The following is a 19367-nucleotide window of genomic DNA, read 5'->3' as shown; positions in this document are numbered from 1 at the left end:
AGATCTTGTTATCCCTTCCGCATATGACTCCTCCTGTACTTCCTCCCCTTCCTCTTGTCCCAATGTGTCGCCCTGGGCAAGCCAGGGGACACAGGTCACACACCACCACACCCCACACTCCAGGTAGGCACATCACAGCTAACCAGAAATCCTTGTTGCCTTCCTCCAGAGGTTGATGATGCACACCAGGGGGTGGGCCAGGCGGTTGGCTCCGCCCACCGAGGAGCTCACAACACTGGAGGCAGGAAGTAACCAGGCAGATAGCCCAGGCAGGGCAAGAGAGAAGAGCTCAGGGAGAGCTTGAGTGAGGAGCTAAAGTGGAGGAGTTTAGAAAGTGAAAGTAGAAAAGGAGGAAAAGCCAGTAAAGTGACAGAAGAGAAAGACAGCCTGAAGGGTCCAGCTTTGTGAGGGCCAGAACAGCAAGGTCAGCAACGGCGGTGACTGTCTGGAGGGGGACCGTTTGGAAGTTCCTGGAAGGACCCCGTTGGCTGTGTGCCCGGTGGTCTGGAGCAGTGTTCCGAAGGACAGTCAGCACCAGGGCAGGGGCCTCTCGGACCCCGGCAAGGCTAGGAGTCGCCAGATTTGCCAAATCCGTCAGTGACGGGGACGCAGATCCCCCAACAACCAAGTCCCGATTGAAGGCAACAGCCCAACCCGTACTGGAGAGACACCGCCACCGCCACGGCACCAGTTTCTCAGGGCCAGCGCCTGCGGGCAAAGTGTAGAGCTCCTCCGGCCCAGATTGCAGCCGGGGAGCGGGTAACCGGAGGGAATCCACCGCTACCATCAGTCAACACAGGTGCAAGGAAGAGGGACATCACCGTCACCTACCGGGAGTGCAGGTGCAGCCGTCTGTGGGACCGTCCTACCAGCCGTTGGTTTACCGTACAAACTGTGTCCGTGTGTCAGGCTGAGTGAGTACCACAGTGCCGCAAGGCACAGCGCTGCCCCCGCGTCCCTGCGCCCTCCAGGCCCTACACTTCACATCTCATCACCGGGCCCCGGGATCACCAGCCCCTACCCACGGAGGGGCAATACAACACCTGGCTGCTCCGCATCACCATCCCCGGGACCCCCACACTGAGCAGCGGTGGTGCAATCACCACAACCGTGGGTGGCGTCACGAACTATAACAATCCCCACACCCAACAAACACCCCCTTTCACTCACGGGCGAGGAGTGTCGCTCGAGAAACCTCGGGATGCGGCCCACCGCTCGAGCCACCACTGAGCAGCTGCCGGACCCGAGCAGAAGGGGTGAGCGCGGTGTGCTGACACCCTCCTCCCCGCCCGCGACAACTTTGCGTCATGAACAGGATCTTACCGCTCTGCCGTCAGGTAGAGGTGCGCCTTGTTACCGCCGGAGGCATCCGGCAGAAAAATTTCAGAAGCCGCCATCTTTGGCGCGAAAAGTTCCCGCTCGAGCGTCTTCTCGAGCAGTAGAAGCGCGAAGGCCAAAACTCCGCCCCGAGAGAGGAGGGGCCGGAAAGAGCTAAGGGGGACGCGATGGCGGCTGGACGCATGTAGTTGCAGCTCTAGAAGCAGAGACGCCAGGACTCTGCAGGAATACTGGGTTCCTGGAAAGCACGACTGCCGAGATGTCCGCCCCACCTAGTTCTGCGGAGACTACCGAGCCGGTGTCTGGAACAGCCGCATGGTTGAGGGCCCGGGCGGCGGGGATCTGCCGTCGCTACCAGAGTCAGATCGGCGGGCTGATGGCGCAGTGGTCCGCGGAGGTAGAGGCCCTAGTTGCTGTGGCGCGAGTGTATGGAGTGGAGGCCGTGATGGAGGAGCTGGAAAATGACCCACGCCCCTGTGTCCCCGAGGGACCGGTCGCTGCGGCTGAGGGACCCGGTCTACCCCTGGCTCCTGTGTTACCTCCGTCCTACGCACTCGCGTGCTGCACCGCACCCGGCCCGTCTGGTGTGCCTCCCTCTGTGACTGCGGCGGGGGAAGAAGATAGCGACCCTGGGCCTGACACCGAGCCTGTGTCGGAAGAAGAGGAGGAGGTCGTTGCCCTGCCTTGCATGGAGGCCACTTATATTCCCCGAACCGGAGGCAACGGGTACCGGGCAGCCCTTCCACGTCGTGCTTGTTATGCACTGGAGGGGCTAGTGCCCGTGTCCTTCCACCCAGAACCGGGTGAGGAGGACGAAGACACCCCGTAGGGCAGCGGATATCCGCAGCAGCAGTCCCCGTTGGGACCATCACTGAAGTTATTGTTTGTTTGAAAAAGTTTGAAAGTTTGAAATGATCAGAAGAAAATGATTATACCGAGTACTTCACCAGATTTGTTTTGTGATTTGCAACCGGCAGGAGCCGGCACCGTTGTCCCCGTGGGGACCGTTTAAAGTTTGTTTGGCATGGGAACTATCCATGGACAAGCCCGTGAACTAGCAGGGCACCACAAACGTTAAGTGGCTTGTAATTATGTTGGGTACCGTTACCGTTTCCGCAATACCGCCTCCGGAGAGGCAGGTTGGAGGGAGGGCCCTGAGCAGAGCAGGCCAGGGCCCAGCCACCAAAGGAACCGGTGGCCACCCTCTGGAGGGGAAGGACAGATCCCGCTCGGGTAACTTGTGCTGGACTGTGGGTCAAGGGGTGCTGCCTGGGTTTTAGGGGCAGCATCAGGGCCAGGTTGCTTGGGTGGGAGAGAGCGGAAACCGTGACCGTATACTGTTGCAACGTTTAAGTAAATGTGCCTCCCGTCTTGGGAAGAGTTTTGATTAAAAATGTATTTATGTTTTGTTTAACCCTGTTATCCCCTTTTTACAGAAAAATAAAACCGGTGTAGGACGGCAGCCCGCGGACGGTCTGCATTTTGCTAAGGGGGAATGTGTCGCCCTGGGCAAGCCAGGGGACACAGGTCACACACCACCACACCCCACACTCCAGGTAGGCACATCACAGCTAACCAGAAATCCTTGTTGCCTTCCTCCAGAGGTTGATGATGCACACCAGGGAGTGGGCCAGGCGGTTGGCTCCGCCCACCGAGGAGCTCACAACACTGGAGGCAGGAAGTAACCAGGCAGATAGCCCAGGCAGGGCAAGGGAGAAGAGCTCAGGGAGAGCTTGAGTGAGGAGCTAAAGTGGAGGAGTTTAGAAAGTGAAAGTAGAAAAGGAGGAAAAGCCAGTAAAGTGACAGAAGAGAAAGACAGCCTGAAGGGTCCAGCTTTGTGAGGGTCAGAACAGCAAGGTCAGCAACGGCGGTGACTGTCTGGAGGGGGACCGTTTGGAAGTTCCTGGAAGGACCCCGTTGGCTGTGTGCCCGGTGGTCTGGAGCAGTGTTCCGAAGGACAGTCAGCACCAGGGCAGGGGCCTCTCGGACCCCGGCAAGGCTAGGAGTCACCAGATTTGCCAAATCCGTCAGTGACGGGGACGCAGATCCCCCAACAACCAAGTCCCGATTGAAGGCAACAGCCCAACCCGTACTGGAGAGACACCGCCACCGCCACGGCACCAGTTTCTCAGGGCCAGCGCCTGCGGGCAAAGTGTAGAGCTCCTCCGGCCCAGATTGCAGCCGGGGAGCGGGTAACCGGAGGGAATCCACCGCTACCATCAGTCAACACAGGTGCAAGGAAGAGGGACATCACCGTCACCTACCGGGAGTGCAGGTGCAGCCGTCTGTGGGACCGTCCTACCAGCCGTTGGTTTACCGTACAAACTGTGTCCGTGTGTCAGGCTGAGTGAGTACCACAGTGCCGCAAGGCACAGCGCTGCCCCCGCGTCCCTGCGCCCTCCAGGCCCTACACTTCACATCTCATCACCGGGCCCCGGGATCACCAGCCCCTACCCACGGAGGGGCAATACAACACCTGGCTGCTCCGCATCACCATCCCCGGGACCCCCACACTGAGCAGCGGTGGTGCAATCACCACAACCGTGGGTGGCGTCACGAACTATAACAATCCCCACACCCAACAAACACCCCCTTTCACTCACGGGCGAGGAGTGTCGCTCGAGAAACCCCGGGATGCGGCCCACCGCTCGAGCCACCACTGAGCAGCTGCTGGACCCGAGCAGAAGGGGTGAGCGCGGTGTGCTGACACCCTCCTCCCCGCCCGCGACACCAACACCTGACTCCGAATAATAATTACAGTGTGCTCCATCATGTAGATGACCAGAATTGTCACGCTGAGAATGACATTGCCAGTGCTAAACATCTTCGTCGACATTTGTGAACTGTGTAGCAGGGTGCATAGGTCCTTGATCTGACACCACTCCAGCAGCGTGATCTGCACCACCTCTTGATCAAGTTATCCCAGGATATATGTCATACCGTATTTCAGCAGGGCTCTGCGGTGCTGCCACACACGCTGCAACATGTGCAGATTCCAATTCCTGCGTGTCGGAACATCGCATTTCCGGCGTTTAACTGCCAGACCCTAAGACTTCCGGAGTGATGAAAGTTGTTGAGCTGCTGTGTGCGCACGATGGAAGTGAGCACATAGCGAGCGTGCACGCTGCACAAAGCCATGTAGGCCGTGATGGTGTTTTAAAAATTGCTGGAGAATTCGGTTCAACACGTGAGCCATACAAGGCACGTGTGTCACATTGCCCTGAGGATGGCCCGCAGCCAGGTTTGCATCATTGCCGCACACGGCTGTTAAGTCACCAACGGAGTCCGCTCCGTCAATTTGTACTCCGGTCGCCAGGTGACAACGTGTTCCTTTCATGAATAGTGCTGATGATGGGAGAGTAGTCGATGCCAGCGGCGCAGGTAGACGCAGGTTATGCTCACCCACTGGGCTGCATTACCTTGACAGATGCAGAATCTCTGGCTGAATGTAGCTGGTGGGTATCTCACAGATGAAATACCATCATTCAGCTACAACCAATGGGAAGACACCACACCCTTTTTTATGCCCATCCTGTCTGCAGACCACTGCCAGACATAGCTATGAACCTCTGGTTAATTTTACCCCCAGTTCAGTTTTATGATTTTGTGTGCCTGTTACCTGACTACTTTTCCTGCTTGCTGTTTATGTACCTTGTTGGCCGATCCGCATTTCACCTCTGCTTGTTTTCTGATTAAGTCCTGGCCGTCCCATTGTGTTCCTGTTCCTCAATTAATGTTTTGACCCTGCCTAACTACTATTCTCTGGAATAGCGGTGTGACTCACATTTCCCATACATTTCAAAGTAAAACTTTGACCGCCTGATGGCATTGAGCTCTGCTGCCAGCATAGTAAGGAGGTGTGTGGTAGTCCTTGTGCGCAGTTGCAAGGAAGGGTGGCCTGACCACACAGGGTTTGCGCCAAGGTGGAGGACCCACATGAGGTTGAAGAGGCAGAAGCAGTGTATTAACTTCTACATACAGAAGAAGGATTGAAACAACTCGTGGGGACGGCAAGACTTGTACAGCAGACCCTTCTCCATCTCTCACCATAGTTTGCCAGTGCCCAGTCAGTGACATGTAATGACCCTGTCTATGCTTACTGGTCCAAGTATCTGTGTTGAAATGCACCCTGTCGCACACAGATTTTCTCAAGGAAGTGGTGATGTTGTGTGCGACATGCTGGTGTAGCGCGGGCATGCTTTTCTTGGAGAAGCAGTGGTGATTGGGCATCTGGTACTGGGGCACAGCGACAGACATAAGGTCTGTAAAATCCTGTGTGTCCACTAGGCGTAAAGGCAGCATTTCGGTAGCCAACAGCTTACAGAGGGATAGAGTCAACCACTTAGCTTTGTCATGGGTCGCAGTAAGTGGCCTTTTATTTGACCACATCTGAGGGACAGAGATCTGGCTGCTGTCTGTAGACGGTGTTGAGTAGGGTGTCCCTGGAAAAATGCAGGTTTGTGAGGAAAGTGCAGGCGGAGACATGATGTTGCCTTCATCTTGCCTTCAGATCTGTTCATCTTGTATCATTTTTAAAAAACACAGCAAGCAAGGGTTACTCCAAGCGGAGTATACCTTTTTTCCAAAAATTGGGCACACAGACACCCCATCAGTGGCAGCACTTGTGCCCTAGTTGCAAACAGGATGTTTTGATTTGCATCAAGCACATTCAAAAATACGCCATAATTAACCGTCCCCAGCATGACACCGGGGTAGGTAGATAAAGTCTTTGCTGAACCATGACTTGGTCATCTTTGCTCCTTTTAAAAACAATGTAAGCAAGGGTTACTCAAAGCGGAGCCTCCCTTTTTTCCAAAAATTGTGCCCCACACACACCCACCCATTCAGTGGCAGCAGTTGTGCCATAGTTGTACACTTCACAGCTAGATTTGCATCAAGCACATTCCAAATCCACAAGCATTTACTCTCCCCAGGATGACACAGGGGTTGTAAATTCCTTCTGGATCCATGACTTGTTAATTTTGATGAACGTCAGTCTGTCCACATTGTCACTGGACAGACGCGTGCGCTTATCTGTCAGCACACACCCAGCAGCACTGAAGACACGTTCAGAGACAACGCTGGCAGCTGTACACGACAAAATCTCCAAGGCGTAACTGGATAGCTCTGGCCATTTTTCTAGATTTGAAGCCCAAAATGAGCAAGGCTCTATTTGCAAAGTCATGGCATCGATGTTCATTTGTAGATACTCCTGTATCATCCTCTCCAGCCGTTGACTATGTGTCAGACTTGTTGTCTCTGGTGGCCTTGCAAAGGAGGGTCTAAAAAAATTATGAAAAGATTCCATTAAATTGCTGTTACCAGCACCAGATACGGTCCTACTGGTACGTGTAGACTGTTGAAGATGACGAGACCGTCCCATGTTTGTCAAGTTACAACTGGGAGATTCCCTCCCTGCACCTGCACGGTTGTTTGGTGGAAAAGCGGATCTAAGATCGAGTAACAGCTTCTGCTGATACTCCTGCATAAGTGCGTCCCTTTCTATGGCTGGAATTATGTCACAAAATTTGGACTTGTACCGGGGATCTAATAGTGTGGCAAGCCAGTAGTCATCATCACTTCTAATTTTGACAATACGAGGGTCATGTTGGAGGTAGTGCAACAAGAAGGCACTCATGTGTCTTACGCAGCCATGCGGACCATGTCCACGCTGTGTTTGTGGCATAGAGGTGCTAACCGTTCTTTCTTCCTCTGACATCTCCCCCCAACCTCTTTCAACTGAAATTTGACCAAGGTCCCCCTCATCTGCTGAGTCTTCCATGTCCATGGACAGTTCGTCCTCCATATCTTCATGTCCTCCTGCACCTTCCTCAACATCTCGCCTGCTACCATGCGCCCTTGTTGATCCCTGTCCCCCATGGTCCCATGCCTGCCGCGTTGGTGATGATGAACGTCTGGACCTTGGTGATGTTGTTGTGTCTTGCGCATATGAATCCTCCTGTAGTTCCTCCCCTTCCTGTTGTCCCACCCCCTGACTCCGAATAGTGTTTAGCGTGTGCTCCAGCATGTAAATGACTGGAATCGTCATGCTGATAATGGCATTGTCAGCGCTAAACATATTCGTCGCCATGTCGAAACTGTGCAGAAGGGTGCCTAGGTCCTTGATCTGAGACCACTCCATTAGGGTGATCTGCCCCACCTCTGCATCTCGTTGGCCCAGGCTATACGTCATGACGTATTGCACCAGGGCTCTGCGGTGCTGCCACAGTCGCTGTAACATGTGGAGAGTTGAATTCCAGCGTGTCGCCACATCGCATTTCAGGCGATGAACCGGCAGGCCGAAAGACTTCTGGAGCGATGCAAGTCACTCAGCTGCGGCGCTTGAACGGCGGAAGTGAGCAGACAGTTTTCGTGCCCTGTTCAGAAGGCCATCTAGGCCGGGATAGTGTGTTAAAAATTGCTGGACGACAAGGTTCAACACGTGAGCCATACAAGGTACGTGTGTCACCTTGCCCAGGCGAAGGGCCGCACCCAGGTTTGCAGCATTGTCGCACACGGCCTTACCAGGCTGCAGGTTGAGTGGAGACAACCATTTATTAAACTCGGACCGCAGAGCTGACCACAACTCCTCAGCTGTGTGACTCTTATTCCCAAGACATGTCAAGCTAAAGACCGCCTGATGCCGTTGCGCTCTGCTGCCAGCATAGTAATGAGGGGTGCGTGATTCCTTCTGCGCAGTGAGAACGCTGGTGGCCTGACCAGGCAGGCTTGGGGCGGAGGTGGAGGACCCAGATGAGGTGGAGGATGCAGAAGCAGTGGCGGAACTTGGACAGACAGAAGATTGACACACAAGTCGTGGGGACGGCAAGACTTGTGCAGCAGACCCTTCACCATCAATCACCATAGTTACCCAGTGGCCAGTCAGCGACACGTAACGTCCCTGTCCATGCTTACTGGTCCAAGTATCTGTGGTGAAATGCACCCGTTCACACACAGAGTTTCTCAAGGAAGCGGTGATGTTGTGTGTGACATGCTGGTGTAGCGCGGGCACACCTTTCTTAGAGAAGTAGTGGCGACTAGGCATCTGGTACTGAGGCACAGCGACAGACATAAGGTCTGTAAAATCATGTGTGTCCACTAGGCGGAAAGACAGCATTTCGGTAGCCAACAGCTTACAGAGGGATAGAGTCAACCTCTTAGCTTTGTCATGGGTCGCAGGAAGTGGCCTTTTATTTCACCACATCTGAGGGACAGAGATCTGGCTGCTGTGTGTAGACGGTGTTGAGTAGGGTGTCCCTTGAAAAATGCAGGTTTGTGAGGAAAGTGCAGGCGGAGACATGATGTTGCCTTCATCCAATGTTGGTGCTATCGATGTTTGAGAGAGCTGTACACAATCACTTGTTTCCCCTTCCAAACCAACTGACGACCTACCAAGCAAACTGCCTGTTGCGGTTACAGTGGTGGAAGTTGTGGGTGGAAAAACAGGTGTGACAGCTGTCCCCACAGTCCTAGAAGATGACGAGCGCGCGGATGTACTGGAAGGGGCAGGCGGTGGATGGTTGGCTCCGCTAGGCCGCATTGCAGCACGGTGAGCTTCCCACCAGGCCATATGATATTTATTCATGTGACGATTCATGGAAGAAGTTGTCAAACTGCTGAGGTTTTGACCTCTAGTAAGATAACCATGCCAAATGTTACAGATCACATAATTTGGGCGATCTTTTTTTATGTCAAAAAAGGACCAGGCTAGGCAAGGCTTAGAGGCCATGCGACCTGTTGATCCACCCCGAATAATGCTCAGAGGCAGAGTGGTGGCTGAGGATGCAGTTGTAGACGTGCTACCAGTGCTCCGACTGTGTCCAGGAAGGCGCAAGGTTACTTCGACGTCGGTTGCATCCTCCTCCACTGCCTCTGTTGACCTCCTCGATTGTCTGACTGTGGGTTGACAGTAGGTGGGATCTAGAACTTCATCATCAATTGTTGTGTTTGCACTCCCCTCCCCCTCAGACCGAGCCTCTTTTTGCCCTGACCGAATATTTAAGTTGTCATCCCAATCGGGTATCTGCGTCTCATCTTCATCAGTATGTTCCTCATTGTCTATAACCACAGTTGTTGGAAAGGCAGCATTTTGGTAGCCAACAGTTTGCAGATGATGAAAGTCAACCTCCAAGCCATGTCATGCCCTTCTAAAAGCATGTAAAACACAGCGAGGGGACTCCAACCACAGTCTCCCTCGTTTCCACTAACTGGGCCACACACACCCCACTTGACTGGCATCGGTTGAGCCCCCTTTTGAAAAAGAAAAAGATGCTTTGCATGAAGCACTCTCAAAAATACGCGTGCCTTTCCCGTCCCCTGGCTGACCCAGGGGAAGAAAAGTCCTCTGAGAGCCATGACTTGTTCATCTTGGTTCTTTTAGAGACACAGCGAGGGGACTCCAACCACAGTCTCCCTCGTTTCCACTAACTGGGCCACACACACCCCACTTGACTGGCATCGGTTGAGCCCCCTTTTGAAAAAGAAAAAGATGCTTTGCATGAAGCACTCTCAAAAATACGCGTGCCTTTCCCGTCCCCTGGCTGACCCAGGGGAAGAAAAGTCCTCTGAGAGCCATGACTTGTTCATCTTGGTTCTTTTAGAGACACAGCGAGGGGACTCCAACCACAGTCTCCCTCGTTTCCACTAAATGGGCCACACACACCCCTCTTGACTGACATCAGTTGATGCCCCTTTTCAAAATGAAAAAGATGCTTTGCATGAAGCACTCTCAAAAATACGCGTGCCTTTCCCGTCCCCTGGCTGACCCAGGGGAAGAAAAGTCCTCTGAGAGCCATGACTTGTTCATCTTGGTTCTTTTAGAGACACAGCGAGGGGACTCCAACCACAGTCTCCCTCGTTTCCACTAACTGGGCCACACACACCCCACTTGACTGGCATCGGTTGAGCCCCCTTTTGAAAAAGAAAAAGATGCTTTGCATGAAGCACTCTCAAAAATACACGTGCCTTTCCCGTCCCCTGGCTGACCCAGGGGAAGAAAAGTCCTCTGAGAGCCATGACTTGTTCATCTTGGTTCTTTTAGAGACACAGCGAGGGGACTCCAACCACAGTCTCCCTCGTTTCCACTAACTGGGCCACACACACCCCACTTGACTGGCATCGGTTGAGCCCCCTTTTGAAAAAGAAAAAGATGCTTTGCATGAAGCACTGTCATAAAATACGCGTGCCTTTCCCGTCCCCTGGCTGACCCAGGGGAAGAAAAGTCCTCTGAGAGCAATGACTTGTTCATCTTGGTTCTTTTAGAGACACAGCGAGGGGACTCCAACCACAGTCTCCCTCGTTTCCACTAAATGGGCCACACACACCCCTCTTGACTGACATCAGTTGATGCCCCTTTTCAAAATGAAAAAGATGCTTTGCATGAAGCACTCTCAAAAATACGCGTGCCTTTCCCGTCCCCTGGCTGACCCAGGGGAAGAAAAGTCCTCTGAGAGCCATGACTTGTTCATCTTGGTTCTTTTAGAGACACAGCGAGGGGACTCCAACCACAGTCTCCCTCGTTGCCACTAAATGGGCCACACACACCCCACTTGACTGGCAGCGGTTGACCCCCCTTTTGAAAAAGAAAAAGATGCTTTGCATGAAGCACTCTCAAAAATACGCGTGCCTTTCCCGTCCCCTGGCTGACCCAGGGGAAGAAAAGTCCTCTGAGAGCCATGACTTGTTCATCTTGGTTCTTTTAGAGACACAGCGAGGGGACTCCAACCACAGTCTCCCTCGTTTCCACTAACTGGGCCACACACACCCCACTTGACTGGCATCGGTTGAGCCCCCTTTTGAAAAAGAAAAAGATGCTTTGCATGAAGCACTCTCAAAAATACGCGTGCCTTTCCCGTCCCCTGGCTGACCCAGGGGAAGAAAAGTCCTCTGAGAGCCATGACTTGTTCATCTTGGTTCTTTTAGAGACACAGCGAGGGGACTCCAACCACAGTCTCCCTCGTTGCCACTAAATGGGCCACACACACCCCACTTGACTGGCAGCGGTTGACCCCCCTTTTGAAAAAGAAAAAGATGCTTTGCATGAAGCACTCTCAAAAATACGCGTGCCTTTCCCGTCCCCTGGCTGACCCAGGGGAAGAAAAGTCCTCTGAGAGCCATGACTTGTTCATCTTGGTTCTTTTAGAAACACAGCGAGGGGACTCCAACCACAGTCTCCCTCGTTTCCACTAACTGGGCCACACACACCCCACTTGACTGGCATCGGTTGAGCCCCCTTTTGAAAAAGAAAAAGATGCTTTGCATGAAGCACTCTCAAAAATACGCGTGCCTTTCCCGTCCCCTGGCTGACCCAGGGGAAGAAAAGTCCTCTGAAAGCCATGTCCACATTGTCAGTGGACAGACATGTGTGCTTATCTGCCAGCAGACCCCCAGCAGCACTGAAGACAGGTTCCGAGAGAACGCTGGCTGCAGGACACGACAAGATCCCCAAGGCGTACGTGGCGAGCTCAGGCAATTTATCAAGATTGGAAGCCTAAAATGAGCAGGGCTCAAGTTGCACAATAATGGAATCGATGTTTCCTTGCATATACTCATATATCTGTGTCTCCTCCTCTTTTTCCTTGTCCAGCTCTTTTGTTTTCACATGAGTATATGTCCTTGTCACTTTCCCATGTGTTGTGAGTTGTTTGTCACCTTTTGGACACCTTTGAGGGTGTTTTCTAGGTGTTTTTCTGTGTTTGTGATTGCCTGCCATTGTTTCCTATGCAGCTCGAGTTCGGTTCGTCGAACGTTCGACGAGCTGAACTCGAACGGGACCTCCGTTCGGCGAACCGACCTCGAGCCGAACCGGGACCGGTTCGCTCATCTCTACTATTAACACTAGAACTACTGAGGTAGTCATTTTGACTACTTTGCACTATGTATTTCTATATAGGTGTCACGAGTAGAAATGAGCGAACCGGTCGCGGTTCGGCTCGAGTTCGGTTCGCCGAACGAACGTCTCGTTCGAGTTCGGCGAACGTTCGACGAACCGAACTCGAACCGCATAGGAAACAATGGCAGGCAATCACAAACACATAAAAACACCTAGAAAACACCCTCAAAGGTGTCCAAAAGGTGAGAAACAACTCACAACATAACACAAACACATGGGAAAGTGACAAGGACATATACTCATGCGAAAACAAAAGAGCAGGACAAGGAAAAAGAGAAGGAGACACAGATATAGGCATGGCACGCCCTTCTAAAATCATGTAAAACATCGCAAGGTGACTCCAAGCGGAGTCTCCCTTTTTTCCAAAAATTGGGCCACACACACACCCCTTCAGTGGCAGCATTTGTGCCCCAGTTGTACACTTCACAGCTAGATTTGCATCAAGCACATTCAAAAATACGCCATACTTAACCATCCCCAGGATGACACCGGGGTAGGTAGCAAAGTCTTTCCTGATCCCAGCGCTGTGCATCTTGGATCATTTTTAAAAACAATGTAAGCAAGGGTTACTCCAAGTGGAGTCTCCCTTTTTTTCCAAAAATTGGGCCCCACACACACCCACCCATTCAGTGGCAGCACTTGTGCCCCAGTTGTACACTTCACAGCTAGATTTGCATCTAGCACATTCAAAAATGCGCCATACTTAACCATCCCCAGGATGACACCGGGGTAGGTAGCAAAGTCTTTCCTGATCCCAGCGCTGTGCATCTTGGATCATTTTTAAAAACAATGGAAGCAAGGGTTACTCCAAGCGGAGTCTCCCTTTTTTCCAAAAATTGGGCCCCACACACACCCACCCATTCAGTGGCAGCACTTGTGCCCCAGTTGTACACTTCACAGCTAGATTTGGATCTAGCACATTCAAAAATGCGCCATACTTAACCATCCCCAGGATGACACCGGGGTAGGTAGCAAAGTCTTTCCTGATCCCAGCGCTGTGCATCTTGGATCATTTTTAAAAACAATGGAAGCAAGGGTTACTCCAAGCGGAGTCTCCCTTTTTTCCAAAAATTGGGCCACACACACACCCACCCATTCAGTGGCAGCACTTGTGCCCCAGTTGTACACTTCACAGCTAGATTTGCATCAAGCACATTCAAAAATGCGCCATACTTAACCGTCCCCAGGATGACACCGGGGTAGGTAGCAAAGTCTTTCCTGATCCCAGCGCTGTGCATCTTGGATCATTTTTGAAAACAATGGAAGCAAGGGTTACTCCAAGCGGAGTCTCCCTTTTTTCCAAAAATTGGGCCACACACACACCCACCCCTTAGTGGCAGCAGTTGTGCCCCAGTTGTGCACTTCACAGCTAGATTTGCATCAAGCACATTCAAAAATACGCCATACTTAACCGTCCCCAGGATGACACCGGGGTAGGTAGCAAAGTCTTTCCTGATCCCAGCTCTGTTCATCTTGGATCATTTTTAAAAACAATGTAAGCAAGGGTTACTCCAAGTGGAGTCTCCCTTTTTTTCCAAAAATTGGGCCCCACACACACCCACCCATTCAGTGGCAGCACTTGTGCCCCAGTTGTACACTTCACAGCTAGATTTGCATCAAGCATATTCAAAAATACGCCATACTTAACCGTCCGCAGGATGACACCGGGGTAGGTAGCAAAGTCTTTCCTGATCCCGGCGCTGTGCATCTTGGCCATTTTTAAAAACAATGGAAGCAAGGGTTACTCCAAGCGGAGTCTCCCTTTTTTCCAAAAATTGGGCCACACACACACACCCCTTCAGTGGCAGCACTTGTGCCCCAGTTGGACACTTCAGAGCTAGATTTGCATCAAGCACATTCAAAAATACGCCATACTTAACCGTCCCCAGGATGACACCGGGATAGGTAGCAAAGGATTTCCTGATCCCAGCGCTGTGCATCTTGGATCATTTTTAAAAACAATGTAAGCAAGGGTTACTCCAAGCGGAGTCTCCCTTTTTTTCCAAAAATTGGGCCACACACACAGCCACCCCTTCAGTGGCAGCACTTGTGCCCCAGTTGTACACTTCACAGCTAGATTTGCATCTAGCACATTCAAAAATACGCCATACTTAACCGTCCGCAGGATGACACCGGGGTAGGTAGCAAAGTCTTTCCTGATCCCAGCTCTGTTCATCTTGGATCATTTTTAAAAACAATGTAAGCAAGGGTTACTCCAAGTGGAGTCTCCCTTTTTTTCCAAAAATTGGGCCCCACACACACCCACCCATTCAGTGGCAGCACTTGTGCCCCAGTTGTACACTTCACAGCTAGATTTGCATCAAGCACATTCAAAATCCACAAGCATTTACTCTCCCCAGGATGACACAGGGGTAGTAAATTCCTTGTGGATCCATGACTTCATTTTGATGAACGTTAGTCTGTCCACATTGTCACTGGACAGACGCGTGCGCTTATCTGTCAGCACACACCCAGCAGCACTGAAGACACGTTCAGAGACAACGCTGGCAGCTGGTCACGACAAAATCTCCAAGGCGTAAGTGGAGAGCTCTGGCCATTTTTCAAGATTTGAAGCCCAAAATGAGCAAGGCTCCATTTGCAAAGTCATGGCATCGATGTTCATTTGGAGATACTCCAGTATCATCCTCTCCAGCCGTTGACTATGTGTCAGACTTGTTGTCTCTGGTGGCCTTGCAAAGGAGGGTCTAAAAAAATTATGAAAAGATTCAATAAAATTGCTGTTACCAGCACCAGATATGGTGCTACTGGTACGGGTAGACTGTTGAAGATGACAAGACCATCCCATGTTTGTCAAGTTACTACTGGGAGATTCACTCCCTGCACCTGCACGGTTGTTTGGTGGAAAAGCCGAGCTAAGATCGAGTAACAGCTTCTGCTGATACTCCTGCATACGTGCGTTCCTTTCTATGGCTGGAATTATGCCACAAATTTGGACTTGTACCGGGGATCTAATAGTGTGGCAAGCCAGTAGTCATCATCACTTCTAATTTTGACAATACGAGGGTCATGTTGGAGGTAGTGCAGCAGGCGAAGGGCCGCACCCAGGTTTGCAGCATTGTCGCACACGGCCTTACCAGACTGCAGGTTGAGTGGAGACAACCATTTATTAAACTCAGTCTCCAGAGCTGCCCACAACTCATCCGCTGTGTGACTCCTATTTCCAAGACATGTCAAGCTAAAGACCGCCTGATGCCGTTGCGCTCTGCTGCCAGCATAGTAATGAGGGGTGCATGATTCCTTCTGCGCAGTGAGAACGCTGGTGGCCTGACCAGGCAGGCTTGGGGCAGAGGTGGAGGACCCAGATGAGGTGGAGGAGGCAGAAGCAGTGATGGAACTTGGACAGATAGAGGATTGACACACAAGTCGTGGGGACGGCAAGACTTGTGCAGCAGACCCTCCACCATCTATCACCATAGTTACCCAGTGCCCAGTCAGCGACATGTAACGTCCCTGTCCATGCTTACTGGTCCAAGTATCGGTGGTGAAATGCACCCGTTCACACACAGAGTTTCTCAAGGAAGCGGTGATGTTGTGTGCGACATGCTGGTGTAGCGCGGGCACACCTTTCTTAGAGAAGTAGTGGCGACTGGGCATCTGGTACTGGGGCACAGCGACAGACATAAGGTCTCTAAAATCCTGTGTGTCCACCAGGCGGAAAGGGAGCATTTCGGTAGCCAAGAGCTTACAGAGGGATAAAGTCAACCTCTTAGCTTTGTCATGGGTCACAGGAAATTGCCTTTTATTTGTCCACATCTGAGGGACAAAGATCTGGCTGCTGTGTGTAGACGGTGTTGAGTAGGGTGTCCCTGGAAAAATGCAGGTTTGTGAGGAAAGTGCAGGTGTAGACATGATGTTGCCTTCATCCAACGTTGGTGCTATCGATGTCTGAGAGAGCTGTACACACGCACTTGTTTCCCCTTCCAAACCAACTGACGACCTACCAAGCAAACTGCCTGTTTTGGTTACAGTGATGGAAGTTGTGCGTGGAAAACCAGGTGTGACAGCAGTCCCCACAGTCCTAGAAGATGAAGAGCGCGTGGATGCACTGGAAGGGGCAGGTGGTGGATGGTTCGCTCCGCTAGGCCGCATTGCAGCACGGTGAGCTTCCCACTGGGACATATGATATTTATTCATGTGACGATTCATAGAAGAAGTTGTCAAACTGCTGAGGTTTTGCGCACTACTAACAGAATCACGACACATTTTACAGATCACATAATTTGGGCGATCTTTTGCTATGTCAAAAAAGGACCAGGCTAGGCAAGGCTTAGAGGGCATGCGACCTGCTGATCCACCCCGACTAGTGCTCAGAGGCACAGTGGTGGCTGAGGATGCAGTTGTAGACGTGCTACCAGTACTCCGACTCTGTCCAGGAAGGCACAATGTAACTTCGTCGTCAGTTGCATCCTCCTCCACCGTCTCTGTTGTCCTCCTCGAGGGCCTGACTGTGGGTTGACAGTAGGTGGGATCTAGAGCTTCCTCATCAATTGTTGTGTTTGCACTCCCCTCACCCTCAGACCGAGCCTCTTCTTGCCCTGACCGAATATTTAGGCTAGAGGTGGGGAGACAGAAGGCGCAAATAGGGTCTTACCCGGTATGACTGGAGATGACAGAAATAAGAGTACACTCACCTGATCTGGTTGTGCCAGTCACAACTCCTGAGATCGCATGTGAGTGTCAGATTGGTTTGAAAGCAGCGGCCCCGTGGCTGGCAATTGTCAAATATATAGAAATAGGAAGACGGGTTTTAGCCGCGCTAAAAAACCACTGGTACAGGATTAATGAAGAGGTTTCTTTTTTATTTCAGCATTTCCAACGCGTTTCAGAGACTGGAACCGTCTCCTTCCTCAGGGAAAAAAGAAATCATCTTTTTTTTTTTTTTTTTTTTTTTTCTTTTTTTTTAATGAAGAGGTTTCTTTTTTATTTCAGCATTTCCAACGCGTTTCAGAGACTGGAACCGTCTCCTTCCTCAGGGAAAAAAGAAATCATGCAGCTGTCTAACAGTCAAATGTTATAAAGGAGGATGAAGACTGCCACGTTGACAGCCATGACGTCATCCACCCCCTCTGTTGCAGGGCAATGACTCATAGACACGTGGAGAACATACAGGAAAAAATCACAATCAAATACATCGAATTATTGTAAAACACAAATAACTGCATGAGATAAAAATAAAAATTATTTAAAAGTCGTTAAAAAAAGTTTTTTGTGGTCCATTTGTGATATAAAAAAGTTTTAGATTTGCAGGTATAATTTATAAAAAAAGACTAAAAAGAGAATGGAGAGGTGCGAACCTGTGAACAGTTACTAGTATGCGGGGGATTAGCCACCGTACCATTCCTCCAAATACATCTAGTGAACTTGGTAGAAATGGGGATGGGATGTCATAAAGTGACTCAGAAGGATCAGTTAATAAAGGCAATCGCCCTCCAAGAGACGTGAAAATTTAATAAATATTTGTATATATATGTGCAAGTGCATGTACATGATGAATATTAAATCCATTAACCGTATCAAGTTTTACTGTTTAGAAAAATAAATTATCAAATGAAAACCAAAGCGAACAATTTGGGTGAATCAAAGAGGGGCTAGTGTGGGATAACTGAACGTAAGGTGAAAAAGAACCGCATCTATGAAAGAAGGAAGCGAGTGCCAGTGGGGACGGGGTGAAATAAGTTCAGACCGTGGGAAAAAAACAGACTGCGCAAGCGCATAGGGAAAGTAAAACCCTCCTGGGGTGACGAAAGTTCAGACCGCAAGGAAATGTGCTCAGTGGCATAGAGTAATGAGTGAATACACAAGTGAAAGTGCGCTGTGCAGGGCTGAAGGGTGATCGAAACTAGTGATTATACTGATAAAAATATCAGGATAACTAATGGGTGCCTGGAAAAACAAGGGGAGAGAAATAACTTGTGGATTTAAAACCACTTTAAGAAGGGCTATTAAACTGAGATAACAACAAAACAAATGTGTACCATGGGGAGATAAGAAGTGTACGGGACAAGCGTTAATCCCGACAACATATCTAAAGAAGAGAAATAAGAGAGGGACCAAATATGTTTATAATTATAAAATATTTAAAATTATGAAATGATAACAATAAAAAGGTATCCATTAATACCAATCATTATTATCATTTAATATTCTTGGAAGGGGAAGATATTGGATATTTATTGATACCTTACAATTAAAATAGAAACAACGCTGGATAAGAAAGCAACTAATAAATCATGTAAAAACAAATAAAATCATGTGAAAAAAACGTGCCAAAGGACACTTAAGGAGATTAACTCCCCTTTGCACATAGGAAAGAACATTTGCCTCTTTTTGTATTTCAACTTTACCATTCAAAGGGCTGCACCATAAGAGGTTTTTAGAAAATGTATGACAATTTTGCCCATAACAATGGGTCACAAAAATCTAGGGCAGCGTACATTGCCCGGGCTATGAAGGACTTGAAAAGGACCATAAAACACTGATTTTAAATTAGGCTAAAAAAACACTGACATCGGACATAAGTGAATTAAAACAATAAATTGGCATAAAAATAGGCTAATAAAATAAATCAGAGACTTCATTAAGGCCAAAAGGTTTCAGGGTATTCAATTTATATATCCAGAAAGTCTCTTTCCTGCTGAGAGTTTCAGCCCTATTGTGCACAACAGGGTCAATCTGTTCAATCGGTGTGATTTTAAAATCAGGATTTTTATTATGCTGTAAAACACAATGTTTAGAAAGGCCATGTAAAAGAAAGCCCGTTTTTATATTGTGGCGATGCGAATTCAATCTGTTATGCAGTGCTTGGCTTGTTCTACCTACATACTGTTTGCCGCATATACAATCCACCAGATATATAACAAAATTTGATTGGCATGTCAAATGATTTTTTATCTTAAACAATTCCTTCCCATTGGACGCGCTAAATGAAGTTCTTCCATGGTGAATGATTTTGCAGCACAAACAGTTCCTGGAACCACATCTAAATACACCCACTGGGGCTGAAAGAAAGTTATTTGGGGTGGGCTTTGTCCTTAATTTACTGGGGGCTAATATATTTTTGATAGTGGGTGCCCGTCTGAATGTTACACCCGGGGAGGGAGGAAGAATGGGACTCAGG

Source organism: Anomaloglossus baeobatrachus, chromosome 6 (assembly GCF_048569485.1).
Source record: "Anomaloglossus baeobatrachus isolate aAnoBae1 chromosome 6, aAnoBae1.hap1, whole genome shotgun sequence".
Taxonomy (NCBI): domain Eukaryota; kingdom Metazoa; phylum Chordata; class Amphibia; order Anura; family Aromobatidae; genus Anomaloglossus; species Anomaloglossus baeobatrachus.
The sequence above is the reverse complement of the archived record's forward strand: the minus strand, read 5'-3'. Positions refer to the sequence as shown.